We start from the raw sequence: 24,153 nt of genomic DNA, 5'->3' as shown, positions 1-24,153 counted from the left end.
TTTTGAAAAAATAAAATGTTAAGACTTTCTCATAATTATGAAGAAAACCTTGATATTTGATTGCCTTTTTAATTGTTTGTCAAATTGTTTCTTAACCTGTTTTCTGCCCAAAGGATCAAAAAGAAGTGTGAAGCTTACAAACTTAAATTGATCAGCAAATAAATGTTTATTTATTTCAGAATGATAAAATACAGCCATAATATTAATTGAAGCTATTAAAGATCAATCATAGGTTTCGCATATTGTGATAATACAATGTGTATTGTTGCCATGAAACCGCTTGGAAATCGGTAATTTTGTAAACTTCATTGTTAAGTTTAAGTAGTCAATAGTACGGCCAGCAATTTGTGATAAATAGCTGTTTTGTATAGTTGTACAGTTTTGCAATACGTTAATGCCTTCGTATGAAATGTCAGTAGTTTGATGGACGTGGTGTTAATCAAATTGTTGTTTATTATTAGAATATCAATTAACAATAAGTATGAGTAGTACGTAATATGATTGGATGCTTAGGTTGAGTTGCACCACCTAACTTTGACCGTAACTGTAACGATAACCGGTGTATTTTGTATGGAATTTGACAGATTTTAAACGTTTGTTACAGTTAAAATAAAATGGTGCAACCCAGCCTCAGGATAGGGGATTTAACCTCCTGTCTACCAGATACACTTTTCTGGAGTAAACGGTTGTAATTTTAGTATTTATATATCGGTAATAGGTTATATAGTAGGTATGCTGGAAAAATAGTGAAAAAATCCTAAACCTCGATTTTCACTATGTCCTATATGTAGGACAATGTGACATTACTATGTGATTTGTGTAGAACATAGAATGGTTTAAAGAAATAATTAACACTTTTGCGTACATTTCCGGTAGCACAAGCAAAACAGTTGTAATAATCAATATAACATATGGAAACCATCATGACTGGCGAAAATAATGATGCAACAAAAGTACTTAATGACTTTTTGACTACATCAAGAGTGATTCACAGATGATTGATGATGGTATAATTGATATTACACCAGATCATTGAAGAGCTGGTTAGTAAAGGATTAAGTCCAATTTATTATTATCAATCGATTCAAACTTTTCATTTTCTTATTCTATCTGAGAGCTGTAAAATCTGGGGAAGACTGGACCATGTTTCAATCGGAAATTCGTGATTTAGAATAAGCAGGTTATTTTAGACTTGCAAACTGCGACTGCAACTTTAAAGTATTTGATGATTTGTAGCCACTATCTAAAGTTCTTAACAGTCTATATACATTAATGTTGACTTGGACTGACTTACATTGCATTGCGCGCAAAATTTTTGTTAGTCACGAAAACATAGAGTTACCAGTTCTTTAACAGATGAAAAACTAGCCGTTTTTAACTAAATGTATACAAGAGGTATTAGTAGGTAATGTTACGTAGTTACTTTCGCTTTTGCCGAGTGTGAGACGAATCTGTCGATGTTTGTTTTGGCTACGATACACACTTGACGTTATGTGACGCACCGAGACATGTGCAAGCGCAGCTCCGATTTGACACGGCTGTTAAAGTGTTAAGTGTCAGATAGTGCGGCATAGAAAGAAGAAAGTAATATTTTTTGTCGCACTTAGTTAATTAAATTAAATTTTAAACTCATTGCGGATGTGTATCAAATTGTAAATATTTCTTATATTAATTAATACCTCGTGCTTTCTGATAAGTAAACTAAATATTTTAATTAAACACGCAACTGCAATTTTGCTAAACTCTTTTAGTTTGTTTAGTTTTACCGGTTGTTTGTGGTCGTGTAAATTCAGGATGTTGCAAAACAATACCCGAAGTATAATGAGTTGATATTTGTTTATTCAAAACCTATTAAGTTAAATGGAAGTATTAATAAGCTGTCTCATCAAATGTAGCTGAGAGCGTGGGCGTATTGGCTCTTACATGGAGACTCACTGCAATGTTTGGAAGTTTCAACACCAAATAGGTCATGGCGTTGGTCTAGACTAGACATCTATTTCTGTTTATAGACTTAATTGTATAGCCTTAATAGCTTCAAATTAACTTTCATTGCTGTTTTATTTTTTGCAAAATATGAGTTTACCAGCTGAGGAATCACTGACACTGAAAACACCGTATTTATTTACTAGTTTCGGTGTCAGGGTTCACCCCTTGTTAGATCTAAACGTTTAATTGAATAAAATTTATTATTTATTTATTATTTTTACGAGTTTTCCCACGGCTGTAGTGCAGTAGACCTCAAACTTTTACCTTGTTATGTTTGGAACTGTTAACATTTTATATGCTACCACAAATCAAGACAAAAACTATTAATTACAAACTAATAAGGTCCACTTTGCTGAATATTCATATCTTGACCTAATACCATATTCAAATGAATGATGTCCTTAATTTAACTGACTCTCTTTTCCAATAAATCATGCCAAAACAAATCGCCATAAAATTGTCAAAAACTGCCGAATATTGCAAAACGAAATCCAATACTTTGTTACGTATCGCGAATATTATGTCAACGTACGCCTACGCATATCATTTTATGACACTCATAATGCGTCGAAACTTATTATTATTCCAATCATCACACAGATGACTTTTGCTTGTATTGCATCTTAAATATCCTGAGTACATATTTAACCGCAATAATATAACATATTAGTGACATTAACTAAATAGCCTTCTTAAAACGCTATAATAGCCAAAACAGGATGCGACTTCTTCCAATGGGTCTGATATTAAAAATATCTTTGAATGAAGGAAAAGAATGACACTATGACTTTTATTTCGTGGAAAATATCTCATTCTCTGCAGGTTTTGTCATTATTAAATGTTATTAGACCAAAATTATATTTTAATCAATCTATTTCTATGATAAACTTGCATAATATTTAATTAATTATGACTTCCTGATCAGCATTTAGCATGAAATTTGATACCGTATAATTAGTAACTAAAGTCTAAAACTAATTCTGACATTTCTAAGACACTGATTGTTTTGTTGCAAATTGTAGAGGTCGCTACTGACCTATTTAATCAGCCATGTCTAAACATCATTTTGGTCTATGGTAGAGCTATAATTATGAGAATTTCGATTGCATTATGTTGATGGGCACATCTTTTGGTAAATACTCGCAACGTGTAGTTTTTGAGTCTATTTGAGGATTACAATAATGAGATTTACTGTGAGAACGTTATAATTTGAATTTTATTTTTATGTTATCAATTTTATTCATATTTCATTTCAATAATACTGAAACTATTTTTTTTTATCCACAACGAGGAAGCTCTTGCCTTGAAAAAAAAAAAAGAAAAAAAAAGCCTTTGAAAGCTTCGAATTAAAATAAGCCTTTGTAATTAGATGTGTGTTTTTCAATATGGTTTCCTGTAGTTATAAGCGAAATATTAATTGTATGTACGAGTAGGTGTAAGACCTATTAACCATTTATTCTCAATAAATAATCAGAAATCAATATTATAATTATTCGGTGTGACAAAAAGCTACAATGAAAAACTTTGTATGGGCGTATTGATGACTCAAAGAGCGGCTTTTGGTATTTATTGGCTAATTAATTTTCAAACAACACCGATATCCTCACATGATGGATTGATTAGCATTTGATTGGTGATTGCCTTTTATGGCATGTGCTAAGTACAACAAAGTCAAATGTCAAAATTTTATATTGAGGACACACTTAAAATGTTTTAAAAAAACTATTTAAAGCTTTGTACATAAGTGTTGTATGTATTTCGAGGCGGATGTTAATGTTTATAGCCTTCACAATATATTATTTTTTCGCGGCGCCGTTTGTATCACTTCTTTCACACCTAGGATAACTCTATAGTTATAATAGTGCTTCTATAAGCATCATTTAGTCATTGAATCTCGGATTTATTTTAATCTTCCAAACTACGATCGGTGTCGAAGAAAGCATAACAAATCTGAAATGACTTGAAACTAAATTATTATTACTTTTACTTTGAATGTTAAAAAGAAAGTACTAATTGATGATTTTTGCATGTGCGATCCTTACTATACTACTTAGTAGGTTAAGTAAATATAACTATTCTGTATACGTTTTGTTGTAACATAATTTATTTACAATAGAAGAAATAAAGAGCTAAGTAGGTACTAGGTATAATCACCTTTAGATCTTACTACGGTACGAGTATTGACCTCAGGAGCGCTATAGATTCTGTGAAGCGCCAAAAAGCGGGCGGGGTCACGGGAATAAGCTAGAGTAAATGTTCATGATGATCAACATGAATCATCTACGCGATCATTATTCATTTTTGTAAGTAAGAGACGTTAAATGTAATCAATTATGCCTTTTAAGTCTTCTGCTGCACTGAAATTATCGTAATATAGGCTCATCAAGGTGGGTGGCCCTTTTGTTTCGAAAGATGACAGATAGCATTCCAAATATTTGCCTAATAACTACTCTGTTGTGTCAATAGATAGGTTAAGATATCGATACGATCGCAACCGATTAAACGCACATCGATTGATTTCTCAATCGATTAAATTACATGTTTCGTTCTGTTATTCCATGCGATTAAACTATAATTATCATGGAGGCTCAACTCTTCGCAAGGACCTTCACATTTAGGGTTTTTGTAACAAATATTTTGGATTATCTCATTATTGTGCAGTTAAATGCCGGATTAGCTATGTAATGCAATTATTTCTGTTAACGTTTAATGTTAACCAATTTCAATTTTAGTTTGTAAATGCCATATTGAATATCTTGGAGCTATTTGTCTTTTGTGTGCTAAGATTATTTGTAGGTACAGTCAGCATCAAATTATTTTAGAAAATAAAAAGAAACAGGCGTATAGTATCTTAGGTAGGTACTTAAGGTTATTCTTAAGTACAACTAAAACGTAGTTGCTGTAGGCACCGGACAAAGCGATTTTTAAACAAAGTCCGTATTCGATCACAATTTAGATAACCCTTATTGTACTTCACCAATTTGTTTCCGTATCTAAATCTAAATGATTTAAGTTCATTTCCGTACCAATAATTCAAATTGGTGTGCCCATCTGTAATTTGTAACAAGACAATGGCGAATTAGTTAGGTTAGTCTAACGAAAGATGCGGCGTGGGAGTAGAATCAGCTGATGCGATGCGTTAAGTAACTTAGCGCATTGTTAGCGTAATTGAGTCCGTTAATAACGATCCTGACCGCAGACTGATTGATTGTTCGCTTTTGAATCAAATGTCAACGGTTTGGCGGCAAAAAGCTAAAGAATATTGCGTCATCGGAAAATATCCGTAGAGTTTTTTTTGCAAAATTGTTTAAGATGTTATTAAACCTGTCACTATGTAACGCCAGATCTTTAACTTTTATTGAATTTTGATATGTGGATTTTGACACCATTGATTAAAAATAATTAAAATGTTGAAATTTATGTATGTCATTTTGTTTGTACGATTTGCCCTTAACCTTAACACGGCGCGTGTTGAAAGAAGGGTTACCAATTTACTTATTTAATAATAATACATATTTACCACTCAAATACAAGAACATTTAGTTCATTTTGCTAATATAATATCCAGAAGTTTATAAAGTGATAACCTAGAATGGGTTTGAGTCATCCGTCTTCTATCTTACTTCAAAAAACTTTGTTCTTTCATAAGTTGCGTGGGACACAATTGCGTGCTATTCGATTCGAAAGGGTTTTAAAGTTACAATTCTAAAAAGAACGGATGAAACCAATTTGTACTTAACATACCGAATTTTAGCGAACATACTCGTATAGAAAAAACAATGCCTCATTCGGATCTGGTAGAGCTCTCACGGAAGATTCGCTCGGCACAGTTACCCAGATTACGTTACGTTGCGAATGTAATAAATATACAGTAACAGATGTAAATTTGTGTAGAGCATCCATAAGGTTGGTTAATAAGCCGTGTGGTCCTAATGAGTATATATGGGAGGTGTAATCAAAAAGGAGTAAGCACATACATAGTTTTTTTCCTTTTTTTTCTATTCGAATCTTTGAGTCTAACGTCCGTATTCACGAACATTACTATGAGGTCTCAAAGTGCGCGTGGACGCACAGGGTGACACACGAACCAATCACAAAGCTCAATTCAACGCTGTGTGTTCGATTTGCTGCATCACTTAAGCAAGCATCGTTTGTGAATACGGGCGTAAGTTCTAGTCCTACGCATTTATTATTACAAAATATTGTGGCCAGTAATGTCAGCAGTACCTGGAACAAAAATGAGATGTATTAATTTTTTTGCGCTTTGAGCTTTTTAAATAGTCTGGGTGTCTTTTCACATAATATCTTTCAGTCATATAAAAATATTTATGTAGGTCAGCGACAAATAGTTCGTGACATCCAAAGCAAAAAAGTAGATACTCGTAGTGTTATTAATACTGCAGTAGTGTTATTAGTTATTATTAATACTGCAATTGTTTATTATTAATAAGAAAATATATTGAAAATTTGACATGTAATGAACACTATGAATAAATTTCTTATTCTTATTCTTGTTATCAACTTTTTTTCCAATTTGGATGTCAGGAACTATTTGACGGTTACTGTACACTTAATTGACATTGACAGCTATGAGACCACATCCTAATAATTTGTAGGATGCAGTGCGCGCGCGCAAAAATTCATGTAAAAATATTTTCACAATGATTAGCATAAAACAGATGTTTCTTTTAAACGTACAATGCCTAACTTAAAACCGCAACAACCGTAAAAGTTCAAAACAACCGCATTCTATTCAAAAAAAGATCCGTCTATTACACAATTCATAAACTCAAGTAACTCAAGTTACATTATCAATACATTATGTCTGTCAAAGAATTTCCACAAAGCGGGTAGCCTTGAACCATCTTACAAAACGAGTTACGTGGAAAACGATAGTTAGAAATGCCTACGTTTTGGGCGTCTACCTACTGACCCGTAGGTTACGGCGCTGTGACACTTAAAAGGTTTTGATGTCACCAGCTAAATCCATAATGTTATGGCATTTTGTAGACATAATAATATAAGAAACATTTTAATGTGAAACAGTATAATATTCAGTTTTTTTTATCAAGGTCTATTGACTTTCATCTTCTGCTTTCATTTCAAAAGAAGTATTGACGTTGAGCTTTTTCTGAAGTTAGGGTCATTGACCTGAACCATTAAGTGGATGAATCTTCAATTGTTTTTTAAATAATGTGGGTCGATTTTGTTTTCAGCCAATAATATAAAATAACGTTCAAATTAGGTACTCTTTCAATTCTTCCTCTTTTTTAAATTTTATAAAGAGTTAGTAGTAAATGTAATCCTAAACTAATTTTAGGTAACAGAGAGTACAAAATACAGGGCTATGTTGTTGTAGTATAGACCAAAATCAAAGTATAAACTATTCGCTCTCATTTAATTGTCTAAAGTCGTCAGTCCAGTCAAGAACTATCACACACTGACCACAGTAACCAAACTAATTAAAACATAGGCTCTCTACCCACTGACCTGTCTATCTTTGTAATCAAAGTTCTGCGTGACACAACGTTACGTAACCCCCACGTAACGTCTTCGCTTTCTATCGCTCGACCTCTGACATTCGCTAGCGTTCAGAATAGTACCCTTTTTTTCTAGTGATTTATGCTGCGACACTTAAAAATGCTATTTAGAAGATATTGTCTAGATCAGACAATTTATGGTTTTGGATGACCTGGTAACTCGATGTACTGTAACAGCACGTCAAGTTACACATATTTGTTGCAATATAGAACTTATTGCAACTGTATAAGATGCTAGTGTACAGTTTGATATGCCGTTGTATATTAGGTCATAATGGCAATGATTTAGATGTAAGATTTTATTGCGCAATAAAAGTCACAAAATTTTAAATGAAGCATATGAGACTTGCATTATAGAGTCGATTTTATGGTCAGATTATTTCCAGACAGTCAACAGGTAGAAAAAAACAAGTGTAATGCAGAAAGTTTTTAAATACGATTTATAAAACATCAAAATTATTCCTCTACCATTAGAATGTGGTAGGTCCGTAAAAAAAAATAACTCAAAAGCAGGATTGCGTTATAGATATTTCACTAAATAACACTTTTTTGTGAGATTTTCATGTGCTTCTTAAAAAAATATTATGTTGAACATTTTTTGTTAAATCTAAGTTTGATATTGAGTTGTCACACCATTTTATTGGAATTTTTTAGCCTTATTTACATAATTCAACTTCATTGAATACTAAATGCGTAAAAAACAAATGGTAATTAAGAATACTGATTCAGATCGGCGTTTTATTTAAAATTGGGATTGCATTTGACCTTTTCAAACTAGTTTTCACCGACCCTAAGGTGATGAAATTCAAATAAAATGTCACTTCACGACCCAGACTACACTGCACTGTACAACTACACTGTACCGTCCCACCCGTGACATTGACAGGGCGCCACCGTCAATACCAGATCGCTGGTTCCGATTTTTGCCACGTTGGAAAACACTGAAATGTCATAAATATGTCATCATGGGGCACACTGAAAACCAGCGTCGTGGCCTTCCCCACCGTGGGCCACGGCATATGCTGAGTGGAGTCCCATTGCGATGGGCATCGCTGTTGCGACAGGATAGCACTGCTCAGTTTACTTTTTATTTCCTTGTAATATTTATGTATGTAAATGGGCGACGGTAATCACTTACCATCAGGTGATCCGTTTGCTCGTTTGCCTCCTATCACATAAAAAAAATGTGCTATTTCTGTATTGTTTTCCGTATATAAGTTCCCTGTCCATAACTAAGTGATGTTCATCGTAATAAATGTTTTTTCTTTCTTTCTATATGCAGGCTGCCGGCTGCTGTCATCAATGCCGGGGTACTATTTCCGATCTTTGCATTTGACGTTTCAAAATCTTTTAACTATATCAGTAATAATGACATTCAATAACACTGTCATTCCTTCTTTCATTACATTCTAAATCTCTCGCAACATAACATCAACATCTCATGTGAACACACAAGTGAATTTAATTGAAATTGGAATTACAAATTCAAACGGATCCGTTTTTTTGCGGGAAACTGCAAGTGAATGTTAATAATAAAACATGACTGTATACTACTAAACGGGATCATTCAAAAAACTGGAAAGAGCCCTTTAACTACTAACTATAACCGCCACTCCTTCATTCCCAACCACACTGACAGTTGTAATGTCATAATGCACTTTAAATGTAATCATTTACTGAGGGCCTAGTGTGAGTTTACGTCAAAAAATTACATTAAAAATGTATGACGGATTGTACAGTGCCCATAGCGGTAAACGTTCAAAAACTAAAATTTTCATACATTTTTTTAATTTTGATGTAAACTCACACTCAGCCCTCTGATAGTTTTTGATCTTCAAGTTTGGGAAATAAAAGATCAATATGACCGCTGGGGCTTACGAAAATGTTATTGTAGATGACACATTACATAAGCTCAGTAACTTAGGTGCGCGACCTTATGAGTGATGCATTGAGAAATAATTATTTGTCTTCCTTTGGGGAAGTCAATTTATTCTTTAGATTAACTTGTCAGCTGTGTTTGCTTTGTGATTTGTTGCAAAAGTGGCGTCGGTTGTTTTGGATGTCAGTCAAAATAATAAAACGGTTTTATGATTATTAGATAGAAAGTTAGTAGAGTCTCTCGAATAAGAGATCAGTTCAGGTTCAATATGAAGTACCATTGTAAAAACTTGGCACTTAGAAATAGTTTTTTTTCAGTTTAGTTCTGAATTTTAAGGGGAGAGTTAAAGTTTTTGTCCATTTTTTTAAAGGTCATTTTGAGAACACTATTTATTATACACCTGAAAAGTTATCTCCCTTTTTACCCGACCGTGCCAGAAGGAGGGTTATGTTTTTACTATCATAGTTCTAGGCCAATATTTGCCTTTTCCGAGATTTGGCCAAATAACAGATCTTTCTGCTGTAGGGCATTATGATGAAGAGGGACCTTGCAGCGGGCCGCATTGGATTCACACGCACACTTTAGCAAAAAAATCTCAAAAGTAATACATATAATTAAACTTTACGACTCAGTCGATCGCAACGTAAAAAACAAGAGAGCATCGTTTACTGCACCGTAAATCAAAATTTGCACAATTTTACGACGACATCAATCAATTTTAAACTTACCGATTGACCTATATTTTTTAATTTGCGCTAAATGTGTATATCATCTGTAGGTCACGATATGTCATGATTGACAGGTAGGTGGTAAACGTTGATTAGCACGAGCATCGCGAATGTTGAGATTTACAGAATAAATGCTCTTAGTTCATGGCTTTATTGGGCAATGTGTGAGAATTATGTAAATGCAATCATATTTTTTTAAGTACTCAAGTTGCGTTAATGTATTTTAAATTGTAAAACTCTGCCCTAGAGCTTTATTTTATACCTTTGTTAATATACCTTATACCTTTGTTAGCTGAATATGTTATTGTTGACTGCTAAGTAATTTTGTAAAGCATTCATTTTTAATGTGTTTATTATGTTGCTAGTTTTAGTTAATCGTGGTGTTTAAGCAATACTAACTAGATAATAATAACTTAAAAAAACTTGCATAACAAAACAATTTTTAAAAGATATTTTAGTATTTCAATGTCAAGGCATAAAAACAAAATGATATCACATTATATGAATATTATCATTTCTAATTAATTAATATTGTTCATAAATTATTCTTGCATTGATTAAATCTTCTAGCCACTACTATCGTATTATTTACTACTACACCTAGGTCCGTAGTAGTAATATATGCGAATAAATTCAATTAGCGAATAGTAATAACCGTGGAGTTTCTTATCTAACACCAATATCTAGACACGTAGTGCAATATCAATACATGTTTACTATGAAGCCTGCGTATCCATTACGCGTGTTTATGAGAGAGTTTTGTGACGAGGAAATTAGAAAATTGGTGTTTAGAGATTTGTTAATTAAAAAAATATTTGGGTAGTTTCATTAACTAGCCTAGTTAATTATAGTCCAAAGATTTTGAAACGTCAAGTGGAAAAAATCAAAAACTAACAACCTAGTTTGATAGTATAGCGCCCTCCTGCAACTGTCATGTCATAATTATTTAAGGTTGTCCACCGTGGCAAAAACCGGAACTAAATCTAGTATTGATAGTAGCGCCCTCCTGTCAGTGTCTCTGCTGGGACGGTTCAGTGTAAGTCATCTTTATCAGATTTTAAAGTAAATTTTATGAACTGTCAAAAGGCGAATCTTCGAACTGTCAAAACTCGACCCTCGATTCTTGATTTTCAATTTTATATCGAAAAAGGTGTCACTAGTTCACGAACTCTATCTCTCTAAATTGTATAATAATTTAATTTGTGTTCTTGTTGTATGCATGTAAATACAAAAGCTCCCACTTACAGCTTTTCACTTGAACTTGTATCTAAGTAGGCTGTGCTTATATTAACTTGACCAAGAAACGACCCAAAATTAGCCCCAATCCCAATGCAAGGATATCCGTTTAATTACATTTAGCAAATTATGTCTTCCTTTGTGTAGTTATAACTTTTATGAGCTTTTAATAGCTTTATCTTCAAGCCCATTAAAAAATCATTAGCCTATTTTTCAGTATGAATAATTAAAATTTTATCATAATTGATTTGCATATAAAATTATCAAATCTTTACAGTCAAAGCAGAAGGATTGTATGACGTTATGTAAATAATACTCGTATTATCGCATACTATAGTGGGGTCGATTACATACGCAGTTAAATGACTGTTATCGTTAATTAATCTTTGTTGTTTAAATTACACAACACTAGCTTTTGCCAGCGGCTTGTCCCGCGTTAATTTCGGTTCCAGAAATTACCTACTTCGTACAATTACTAAGTCACCTGTTTAGAAACTTTATTTATTTAGTTTTTTTATGTTTATTCTTTATTTATGTATTTGTTACCAAGTGGACGGTTCATTGTCATAAATCCATAGATAATTTTAGGAGATTTCGACAGATTTCTCTAAAAATAAAAATGTTTAAAACGTATCANCCTGTATATAGATTGGGATTGCATTTGACCTTTTCAAACTAGTTTTCACCGACCCTAAGGTGAGGAAATTCAAATAAAATGTCACTTCACGACCCAGACTAATAAACTACACTGTACCGTCCCACCCGTGACATTGACAGGGGGCGCCACCGTCAATACCGGATCGCTGGTTCCGATATTTGCCACGTTGGAAAACACTGAAATGTCATATGTCATCATGGGGCACACTGAAAACCAGGGTCGTGGCTATCCCCACCGGGGCCCACGGCATATGCTGAGTGGAGTCCCATTGCGATGGGAATCGCTGTTGCAACAGGATAGCACTGCTCAGTTCACTTTTTATTATTTATGTGCTATTACTGTCTTTTTTCTGTATATGTTCTCTGTCCATAACTAAGTGATGTTCATCGTAATAAATGTTTCTTTCTTTCTTTCTATATGGCAGGCTGCTGTCATCAATGCCGGGTTACTATTTCCGATCTTTGCATTTGACGTTTCAAATCTTCCATAGATGACCCACGCGGGGGGGCGCTACCATCGTTCAACTATATGGTTTCCAACATGGCAAAAATCGGAACTAGCGATCCGCCGGTATTGACGGTGGCGCCCCGCTGTCAATGTCATGGATAGGACAGTTCAGTATTTTGGAACTATAACTATGTCATTCCTTCTTTCGGTAATGTCATTCGAAATCTCTCGCAACATTCAACATCTCATGCGAACATACCTACAAGTATATGTTTGAAATTGGAATTACAAATTCAAACGCATCCGTTTTTTGCGGGACACCGCAAGGGATTGTTAATAATAAAACATGACTGTATACTACTCAACGGGATCATTCAAAAAACTGGAAAGAGTCCTTACTATAACCGGCGTCATTCCTTCATTCCCAACCACACAATCAGTGTCACACTGTAATGTCATTAGTAAGTAATGACTTAAAATAATGTAATCATTTACTGATAGTGTCTGATCTTCAAGTTTGGGAAATAAAAACTCAACATGGTCGCTGGGGCATACGAAAATGTTATTGTAGATGACACATTACATAAGCTCAGTAACTTAGGTGCGCGACCTTATGAGTGATGCATTGAGAAATAATTATTTGTCTTCCTTTGAGGAAGTCAATTTATTCTTTAGATTAACTTGTCAGCTGTGTTTGCTTTGTGATTTGTTGCAAAAGTGGCGTCGGTTGTTTTGGACATCAGTCAAAGATAAAACGGTTTGATGATGAGTAAGTAGATGAAAGTTAGCAAACTTTGGGATAAGATGTTCTGTTCCGTTTTGGTTCAATATGAAGTACCATTCTAAAAGCTTGGCATTTAAAAATGTTTTTTTCAGCTTAGTTCTGAATTTTAAAGGAAGAGTTAAAGTTTTTGTCCATCGTTTCAAAGGTCTTATATCTTCTAGTACTATTTGTATCTGAAAAGTTATCTCCCTTTTTTACTATCATAGTTCTAGGTCAGCTGTGTTTGCTTTGTGATTTGTTGCAAAAGTGGCGTCGGTTGTTTTGGATGTCAGTCAAAAATAAAACGGTTTTATGATGAGTAGATAAAAGTTAGCAAACTTTGGAATAAGATGTTCTGTTCAGTTTTGGTTCGATATGAAGTACCATTCTAAAAGCTTGGCCCTTAGAAATAGTTTTTTCAGCTTAGTTATGAATTTTAAGGGGAGAGTTAAAGTTTTTGTCCATTTTTTTAAAGGTCATTTGAGAACACTATTTATTATACACCTGAAAAGTTATCTCCCTTTTTACCCGACCGTGCCAGAAGGAGGGTTATGTTTTTACTATCATAGTTCTAGGCCAATATTTGCCTTTTCCGAGATTTGGCCAAACAACAGATCTTTTCTGCTGTAGGGCATTATGATGAAGAGGGACCTTGCAGCGAGCCGCATTGGATTCACACGCACACTAGCAAAAATATCGCAAAAGTAATATAATTACATTTTATGACTCAGTCGATCGCAACGTAAAAAACAAGAGAGCATCGTTTACTGCACCGTAAATCAAAATTTGCACAATTTTACGACGACATCAATCAATTTTAAACTTACCGATTGACCTATATTTTTTAATTTGCGCTAAATGTGTATATCATCTGTAGGTCACGATATGTCACGATTGACAGGTAGGTGGTAAACGTTGATTAGCACGAGCATCGCGAATGTTGAGATTTACAGAATAAATGCTCTTAGTTCATGGCCTTTATTGGGCAATGTGTGAGAATTATGTAAATGCAATCATATTTTTTCAAGTACTCAAGTTGCGTTAATGTATTTTAAATTGTAAAACTCTGCCCTAAAGCTTTATTTTATACCTTTGTTAAAGCCGATGGGATTTTTGAAGATGTATGTTGTATCATTTAGCATAATAATATTATGTTATTGTTGACTGCTAAGTAATTTTGTAAAGTATTCACCATGCCATTGGTAATGTGTTTATTATGTTGCTAGTTTTATTAATCATGGTATTTCAGTAATACCAACTAGATAATAATAACTTAAAAAAAAAACTTGCATATTTTAAGGAACATCATCAGACACATACAAAATGATCATTTAATTATTGAATAACATAAAAATTCAAAAAATATTCTAGTTTTTCAATGTCAAGGCATAAAAACAAAATGATATCACATTATATGAATATTAAATCATTTCTAATTAATTTTTATTGTCAATAAATTATTAGTAATGTATGCGAATAAATTCAATTAGCGAATAGTAATAACCGTGGAGTTTCTTATCTAACACCAATATCTAGACACGTAGTGCAATATCAATGCATGTTTACTATGAAGCCTGCGTATCCATTACGCGTGTTTATGAGAGAGTTTTGTGACAAGGAAATTAGAAAATTGGTGTTTAGAGATTTGTTAATTAAAAAAATATTTGGGTAGTTTGATTAACTAGCCTAGTTAATAGTCCAAAGATTTTGAAACGTCAAGTGGAAAAAATCAAAAACTAACAACCTAGTTTGATAGTATAGCGCCCTCCTGCAACTGTCATGTCATAATTATTTAAGGTTGTCCACCGTGGCAAAAACCGGAACTAAATCCAGTATTGATAGTAGCGCCCTCCTGTCAGTGTCTCTGCTGGGACGGTTCAGTGTAAGTCATCTTTATCAGATTTTAAAGTAAATTTTATGAACTGTCAAAGGGCGAATCTTCGAACTGTCAAAATTCGACTCTCGATTCTTGATTTTCAATTTTGTATTGAAAAAGGTGTCTAGTGACACCTTTCACGAACTCTATCTCTCTAAATTGAATAATAGTTTAATGTGTGGTCTTGTTGTATGCATGTAAAATTGTTAATGCAAAAGCTCCCACTTACAGCTTTTCACTTGAACTTGTAGGTACTTTAAGTAGGCTGTGCTTAAATTAACTTGACCAAGAAACAAACCAAAATTAGCCCCAATCCCAATGCAAGGATATCCGTTTAATTATATTTAGCAAATTATGTCTTCCTTTGTGTAGTTATAACTTTTATGAGCTTTTAATAGCTTTATCTTCAAGCCCATTATAAAATCATTAGCCTATTTTTCAGTATGAATAATTAAAATTTTATCATAATTGATTTGCATATAAAATTATTATCAAATCTTTACAGTCGAATGAGAAGGATTGTATGTACGTTATGTAAATTATATTATCGCATACCTACTATAGTGGGGTCGATTACTTTGGCAGTTAAATGACTGTTATCGTTAATTAATCTTTGTTGTTTGAATTATACAACACTAGCTTTTGCCAGCGGCTTGTCCGCGTTAATTTTGGTTCCAGAAATTACCTACTTCGTACAAAGAGGGTTTTCGCGATTGAAAAATCCGCCAGATGGCGGGACGTGGATGTGGGGTCTGACTGCTGCGTAATTGGTGGATTTTGACATATCTGTCAATGTCATGTCAAAAATAACCAATCATGCAACATTTGGACCTCGCGTCTACGTATTGCCATCTGGCGGATTTTTCAATCGCGAAAACCCTCATTGCTAAGTCACTTGTTTAGAAACTTTATTTATTAAGTTTTTTATGTTTATTCTTTATTTATGTATTTGTTACCTAGTGGACGGTTCTGAATGCTCATAATGCATTGTCATAAATAAATAGGTAATTTTAGGAGATTTTGAAAGATTTCTCTAAAAATAAAAATGTTTAAAACGTATAATTTTCGTAGACTTTGAAGGTTACCTTCTCTCACTATACAAGTTTGTCAGAAAAAGGAAATGCAAGCGAGAACCAGTCCCGGAGGTATTCAATGAATTTTGCAATGCGTGAATGAAGATGCAGTTATGTGTTCACCTTTCAGCCATATCTTAGTCATGCAGCGTGGTCACCATACTCAGGGTCGTGATCAAAGAGAAATATATTATTAATGATTTACCAGAATGGGAAACATCAGTGATCTTTAGTAGACTATTTAATATTGATACGATTTTGACGATTTTTCAACCAGTTCTTGTTATAGAATGATGATTTCCTACCTAGATACCTACAACTATGTGTCTACGTACATATGTATATAGAGGAACGAGGAAGTTAATTCTAATTTATTTATTTGGCAAATACCTATATGGTATTTTATTAATTATCCTTAATATTTTTTCCCTGAAATAAAATGCCTTCGATTTTTCTTTCTAAACAATGTAAAATTAACATAGTATTAAGGCAGAAAACAAGTGATCAACATTTTCACAAAAATTATTTCAAAAAACCTTAGCTTTCGGCAACTTTTTGGGTAAAGTGTATAAACTTTCTAAGCTTGCTGTTTGCCACGGTTAATTACTTATAACATCCGAGATGCTTAAGCATTGCCTGCCTTTTTAAACTCGATCCTATATTAATTTATCTTTTGCTACTGAGTATTTAGGCTTGACACATTCATCACTTCGAGTGTGATAAATCAATAAACCTCTTTTTGGTTGTGACACACTTTTGTGGTCATGTTTGATAGACTGTGGATGACCACTGTTGACCACAAGTTACTTAATGTTACCAATGTTACGCAGTGGTCAACAATGGAAAAGGTCGTATGAATGAATGGCATATACGGCGTAGATTATACCGGTTGAGTAAAAAAACCGAGCATAAGGCTTGGATTTTACCGGTTGAGCCAAAAATCCGAATACCTACTATTTTAAAATTTCAAGTCAGATATAATTAGCCTAGAGACGTGACAGTTGCTCTGACAGGTGATCCATCTGCTCGTTTGCCTCCTATCTCATAAAAAAAAAGAAAAAACTTCGAACTGTTCCTATGTTCTTCTGATTAATTTCGTTACGGGTCCATTGACAGTTTAACTTTCCCCCGGGACAAACTTGACCTTCACTGGTTGGGTTTTTATTGGCGGTCAAGCTGTAGATCCTGGCTACACAGAAGTTGCAGCAGTGGGAACAAGAGGTTAAATAGTCCTGAAAGTTGCTCTGCAAAAGTAGGTCTAACTATTGAAAATATAAGGGTGTTCTTATGGTCAGTTTTACCGTTTGATGTGATGTTATGTGCGCGTATGATAAATAATGATAAATATGTAAATAGTGTAATATTAGGTAGTAATTATGTTGTATTGTGTGCGTAGATATAATCAGTTAAGTACAATTAAATTTTCATGTAATGATGGTTATGGGTCCTATGGTTATGTCTATAGTAATTAATTACAGCTATTTTGATATCTATTTTATGGGAGGTTATATTTCTGCTCTAAATCTTATTTCTTTAGAGATAGCAAAGAAAGTTCGCTGATTAAATGCATATGCATGTTATGCATGCATGCAAAATAGAACTATAAGAATAATTAATCTAACCTCCACTGTAATAAGGTCTACAATGGTAAAACAAACGAATCAGTAGATCTCAAATACCCAGACATGCAAATTCAAACTGTATTGTAGGGTCAAAAGGTGGATGTTTCGATGTACAACTCTCGTGTATGCTAAACAGTAATAGCTCTGTAATAGTGAATATAAATTACTATAAATTAATGTTAATTTTGGTTTGTACGTTTCATTTACATTTGTTTCGCTGATTTTTACCCATTCTGATGGTACAATGTCAACACTTTCTGTTTTCGTTTAGAGTAGGCGCACACCGTTGATTTTTCGTCGGCCGATAGTTTTATTTTTTAGATTAGTCGGGCAGTTGATCAGTATGGGCATGTATGGGAGTGCGCACACTACGCCGATTCGATTTGGCCGATTCTTCATAATTGGGCACAACTATCGGCCAACTAAAAATCAACGGTGTGCGCCTACTCTTAAAATTGTAGCTATACAAACGGCAACAGCACATTACATATTTTCTCTCAAGCTCTTATTTGGTCGATTTAGAAATAAATGTACTTTTAGCAAGATTGTGCTATTTGAAATATTAATAAGGATACAATAATTCGTCCGTTGTAAAAAAATCACGGACATAATGTTATTTAAATTTTTAAACATTTCACGCAGTTGTATTTAGGTACGTGAATAAATAAATAAATACTTTGAGTATCTACTTCAAAATACTATGCTCTACAGCCTTCGGTATTTACGATTCAATGAGATTTTAAGAAGCACTCCAACTTGGTAGAGAATTCGCTAATTTTATAAGTGTGGGTCTTTGTGCTATGAACTTATAACGGATATGATGTAACGTAGTTTAAGAAAAAACTATTTTAAAAGAAGTGTACTTGTAGATAGCAACTTTAGTCAAAGTTACTAGAGGAAGCGGAAGCTGGGTTTTAAGAGCCTTATCATTGCAGCAAGTATTTACAAAAAAAGTTAATATTTTATTTTCTAGTAGGTATATTCAGAGTCAAATAGTTCGTGACACCCAAAATGGCCAAATATTTTACAGCATAACTTTATTCCAAATAACATAGACGTGTTGCGAACTTTTTGGCTACTTTGGGTGTCAAAAAGTGCCTAGTTGACGCTGACTGTACATGATTCCCTTAGTTTGATAGCCTCATGTCAGTTTTCACTCCCTAATTTTTAAGTGACCCCTATGGTAACACATAACAGGCAATTTTTACCCGACTGCGCCAGAAGGAGGGTTATGTTTTCATAGGGGTCGCTTAAAAATTTGGAATTGATCGCGATCGAACGTCGAGTCTTTCGTCATCGTAGTGCGCACTCGCTAAAATAATGTTTTGTATAATATTTGAAAGTGTTGTGAATGCTTATACTAAAACGTTTGTTTTTATTTGTATAGAGAACAATAGCGTCTAGACAAACCTAAAGAGGATTTAGGACGCTATTTGGATCAAATATGTAATTGCTCAATAATGAATAATAAATAAATAAATAAATAATTGATGGTGAAAACGGGCATTAAACTGGCTGCCTAGCAAAAATTTCTAAGGATTTAATTATTAATAAAATAATCCCCGTAAGTATAAAGTAGGTAACTAACAAGCTATCACAATGGGCCCTTTTACATTGTTTTGTTTTTTCTATGTTTCCTACGGATTTGACGCAACAATAAAATATTGTTGTATGAAAGACATGCATCGCTCTGTGAGAATTTACAGTTATTTTTTTAAAATAAAACCCTGCAAGGATTGGTGAATGTAAGCTAAATTGAAGTTTTCCTAAGGATTTTTCCTCCTGTCCCTTTTTATTAGGTACTTAAAATTATGAAAGAGGTAGATACAGAGTTTATCGTCTTTCATATCGTTTATTAAAGTCGTTTTGCAATTTTCTTATGTTATTTTCAAACAATGATTAAAACATTCAACCTACCACAACGTTCATTTGAATCCAAATTTGGGTGTCATTTTATAATACAAGTCTCAGATGCAAATCAAAGAACAAAATCACCTTTTCCAGTCTTTACCTAAAGATTTTTGCCCAAATAAAAAAAAAGCTTGCAAACAGCACACCAGCATTATTTTGATACAAAATAGGATCTTATTTCAACTACTCAAGATGCTTGTTTACTTGTGCTTTAGATACTTATTAACGGACGGAATGTACTCGTAAGTAGCATCTAAAATCTAGACCTAGTTAAGTACGCGATTGGCCTGGATTCCAGCTACCGACTACGGATGCGCTACGTACATTAGGTATGATCGAGATACTGTTAACAATACCTCGTAGCTCACCAAAAATTACGCTAAAATCAACCTTCTTCCTCGAACTTAAGGAGCGAAAACTGACAATTGTTTATAGTAAGAACTACCTTTATAGTAATGCTACGCGAATGTGGACTTTGAGGCATTAGAATAGGGTGTATGAAGGTAGTTAGAGTGCCACAGGGGGCCGGTTAATCACAGAATGATGGAGCACCTGTGAATGAGTTATGATGAGGTAGTACGAGTAGTAATAGAGATGTACTACGTTAGCAATGCGGTGTACTATAGTATTCATATTATTTGCTAATGACTTATTCTTGCATGACACCGTCTGAGTTTTTTCTTCTTTGCCTGGCCCATTCCTATTTTATTTGGGGTCGGACACGGTCATGACACCGTCTGGGTTTGAAAATAACAAATAGATGTAACTTTTTTTATAATCTGAACCCATGTTTTTATTACCTTTTGCCTCCTGGTTTAGAGGTGTTGACAAGCTTTATATGGAAGTGAAATCACTCGTATTATTTGTCGGACAAAAGTTGAGAATCACTCCTTAACTAACAATAAACTGAATTTGAAACTAAAAGCACAGGTTCACATTTTTATTAATTCGTGATTTTAGAGGTCAATCTAATTAACTGCACTATTCATGAAATAATATTCATAATTATTTTATGAGTCTTATGTTAATCATATTATTATAATAATCTGCAGATGTCTCTTAAGTTAATATGCCAATATCGAAAGGCAATAGAAACATAAATAAACGCAGTTCAAATGTTAAATGCACTGACATATAGTAACTTATAACCAGTGTAATATAGCATTATCGATAGAATGACGTTTATAATCTTTATGAATAATCTTTAGTACATAATAATATTATTTATCATACCTAGTTTTAAGCAATAAACAATTGAATTGAATACCTTAAATTATGTGTGACCCCTAAGTCTAATTTAACTAAACCTAGTAAACCTATAAAATTATTTTAGGATGCATTCAATTTGTTATTTAATTATTCGATACATCATAAAAACACATTCGTAACCTTGCGATGCGTCAAAAATTTACGAAATCCCAACTCGCGAGTATTCGCACTTGACCGGTTTCATTTAATTAAACAACTTCACCCTAATCCCTGCTCGCGAGTATACCTCGAACTTGACCGGTTACAATTAAACAACCTAGGTATAACATAAATACCTAACCGAAGAAGTTTCCAAAGGTAGAAATCGAAAGCGACGCGCGCGCCTGACTGGCTTGGGGCCTAAAGGTCAAGGGACAAGGCAGGCTTCGGTGGCTGTGCCATCGATCTTAGGTCGTATAGGAATTTGCTTGAGTTTGCTCATTCACTGATGACTCTACCAATCGCCCTTAAATATTTTGTGCCAATGTTAAGTCGCTTCTAAGGGAGCTTGAAACCGTAAGTTTTCAAATATTGATTAAACAACTGTGTTAAGTGTATATCGTTCGTTCGTTCGTTCGTTTCAGCCGAAAGACGTCCACTGCTGGACAAAGGCCTCCCCCAAGGATTTCCACAAAGACAGGTCCTGTGCCGCTCGCATCCAGGCACCTCCCGCGACCTTCACCAGTTCGTCGGTCCACCTAGTGGGAGGCCTGTCACGCTACGTCTTCCGGCTCGTGGTCGCCACTCAAGAACTTCCCTGCCCCAGTGGCCATCAGCTCTACGAGATAGGTAGCTAAGTGCATTTAGGACATGTTATCTATTCGTATGTACCCAGTATAGGCCACAGTTGCCTAGTTGGGGTGAACTCTTCCTGTGCTCTTTCTTTGAACGTTTACGTCGCCCTGACCTTGGATCTTCGTGAAGTATAGGACACCATTTCAATTCAATTTTGGTAATAAGAAATTCTGATGAAATTACAATACTTTCGTGAATGAAGCTTATTAAGCTTTAGAGAATAATAGCAATTAAAAATACAAGAGCAGATTTTGTCTCTACATTTTTCTGATGTCTGATGATCATTTGAGCCCATTTTCACATGATTACGAAATAACTGCCGAAACTAATTTTAAAACCATACAACTATATCTAATGCAGTTTTAATGCAAGTGTTGTTTATTTCGCAAAACCCTTTTAGTGTGTATGTGCTCAACTATTTAGTATTCATGGTGCACGAGCTATTGGCATGAATATGATACGTAAAGTTCAACATCATGCCGAGTTCATACATTGATTACATTTGCACCAAGATACGCGTACTCATATTGGAGCCAACACGCCGATGTGTGTATCGGTTTATGACAAACATTGGAGACAAATATTATATGACCTAAGTACCCAACCCTCTAGAAGCTTAGGCCAATAGTGTATTTTTTGACCTGCCTAGACCACTTTTTGATGAAATCGAAAATCTAATCCGTCAAAACTCCATACAAAAAAGGCTTTTCGACCTTTTTTCGACTGGTTTGAAAATTATAATGTACACTTTGCACTAGACCTTTTGGAAATTAAGATCGCTTTGGGGTGATGGGGAAATGCTAGTGTGAATAGTGTTGCGGCCAATATTTGTTACAAACTTTAATATTATCTATGGAAGCCAAATTTAAACCTAAAACATAATCCAAAGTGTGAACGAGGCTTTAGAAGGAAAACGCATCAAGAGGCTGCAGTCTTATTGCACTCGACAGAAGACCTTATTTCCAATCGATTATTTAGTTTCCAAGAAGATTGACAACTTATCTTATTGCCTCGTGTTAGGGCTTATTTTAGGTTAAGGTTTCCAAGCAATTTATTCAAAGTTCGAACAAAAGATATTAAAGTTCGATGCCATTAGAGGACGTTCCAATATTTTGCATACATTCAAATGTAAGATGCAATCGTTATTTCTAGATATTGAATATAAATACTCATTAATGTAAATATAAATGTATTTATTATTTATCGTAATCTTTATACGATAATTAATTAAACTGTTTAACCAAGCTTTTAGAGATTGTTTAGAAGCTTTAGGCCCGATTCGACCAAACTTTTATCCGAGAATAACTTCTGATATAACTGGTACATTGACAGTTTCAGTTTGGGAATTTTGTCTAAACTGACAATTTATTCTGCGATTAATATTTTCTCTTGTTTGGTCGAACCCACCCTTAATTTAAAAACTATTATTTATTAAGGGTGGATTCAACCAAACAAGTTAAAAAATATTTTTTAATAAAAAAACTAAATGTAAAAAGAATTTTTATATGTAAAAAAATGAACTCTAAAGGTTAAAAATGAATCAAATGATCGTAGTACTACGGTGACCCACAAGCTTAGTTCTCAGCGCGCTTCCCACGCATTGTCGTTGATGTCTTTTTGATGCGCCCGCGCAGTTTGCGGTTAAATTGGACTGCTATGGGTGTACAATTTTGTTTTACACTTAATTTAGGACTTTAAAATGTCTTACAGAATTTATGACTTAAAGTAATATACAATAATATAAAATGTAAAAAAATAATATGTGTTTTTAAATTCGTAATAATTATGTGCATTTTTGCTTAATTTTAAATTTCTAACCAAATCATTGCTAAACGTTTTTTATGGTAATTATGAAAAAATTAATCGATCGAACTATTTAATGTGTTTACCAAAATATTTACTAAAAAATTTAAATTTATCATTCAAAATAATTGCCAAAAATTGTTTTTAAATTTTTTCATAATTACCAAAACCACGCGTCCCAGTTCCTTAAATTTCAAAAAAAAAAACAACTCACCTTACGCACGAAAAAAAACACGACACTACGTCTCACAGCACTGTAACACGCGAGGTTAGAGTTCGCTCGCGAACGCGACTCGTGCGCATCGAGAGAGAAAGTGCTTATATAGCCTCTGCAGCGCGCTTAGGGGCGGCCGTCCTGATGACCCTTGAATAACTATTGAAACTGAAAGCTAGGATGAGTCAGTCAAGGTCGGAATTGCAGTCGCAGCGTCTGCCGGCGTCCCTTGGTACCTATACATCGGCCAAGACGATATCAGTATTCAAAGCCTTCCTTAGTTTTGATGCATTAAGAAAAGAGATGTAGCCTATACTGTTAATGATGATTAAGGCCCGACTCGACAAAACTTATATCCGAGAATAACTCCTGGT

The 24,153-nt window shown here is 34.0% G+C and overlaps 1 protein-coding gene across 2 annotated transcripts in view; it reads right to left on the bottom strand.

Moving 5' to 3' along the window:
- zye (zona pellucida domain-containing protein zye) overlaps window positions 1-23,851 on the bottom strand; it is a 78,543-nt gene extending 54,692 nt beyond the window's left edge. For both annotated transcript variants that reach the window (XM_028313306.1, XM_028313299.1), the window contains exon 1: window positions 23,780-23,851. The gene's annotated coding sequence lies outside the window, so the exon portion shown is untranslated. The remainder of the gene's footprint in view (window positions 1-23,779) is intronic.
- Window positions 23,852-24,153: the final 302 nt, after the last annotated feature.

The sequence above is a fragment of the Ostrinia furnacalis genome, unplaced genomic scaffold (genome assembly GCF_004193835.3).
Source record: "Ostrinia furnacalis isolate ACB-3 unplaced genomic scaffold, ASM419383v2 OfSCF0312, whole genome shotgun sequence".
NCBI classification, from domain to species: domain Eukaryota; kingdom Metazoa; phylum Arthropoda; class Insecta; order Lepidoptera; family Crambidae; genus Ostrinia; species Ostrinia furnacalis.
This window is presented reverse-complemented; position numbering and strand designations above follow the sequence as displayed.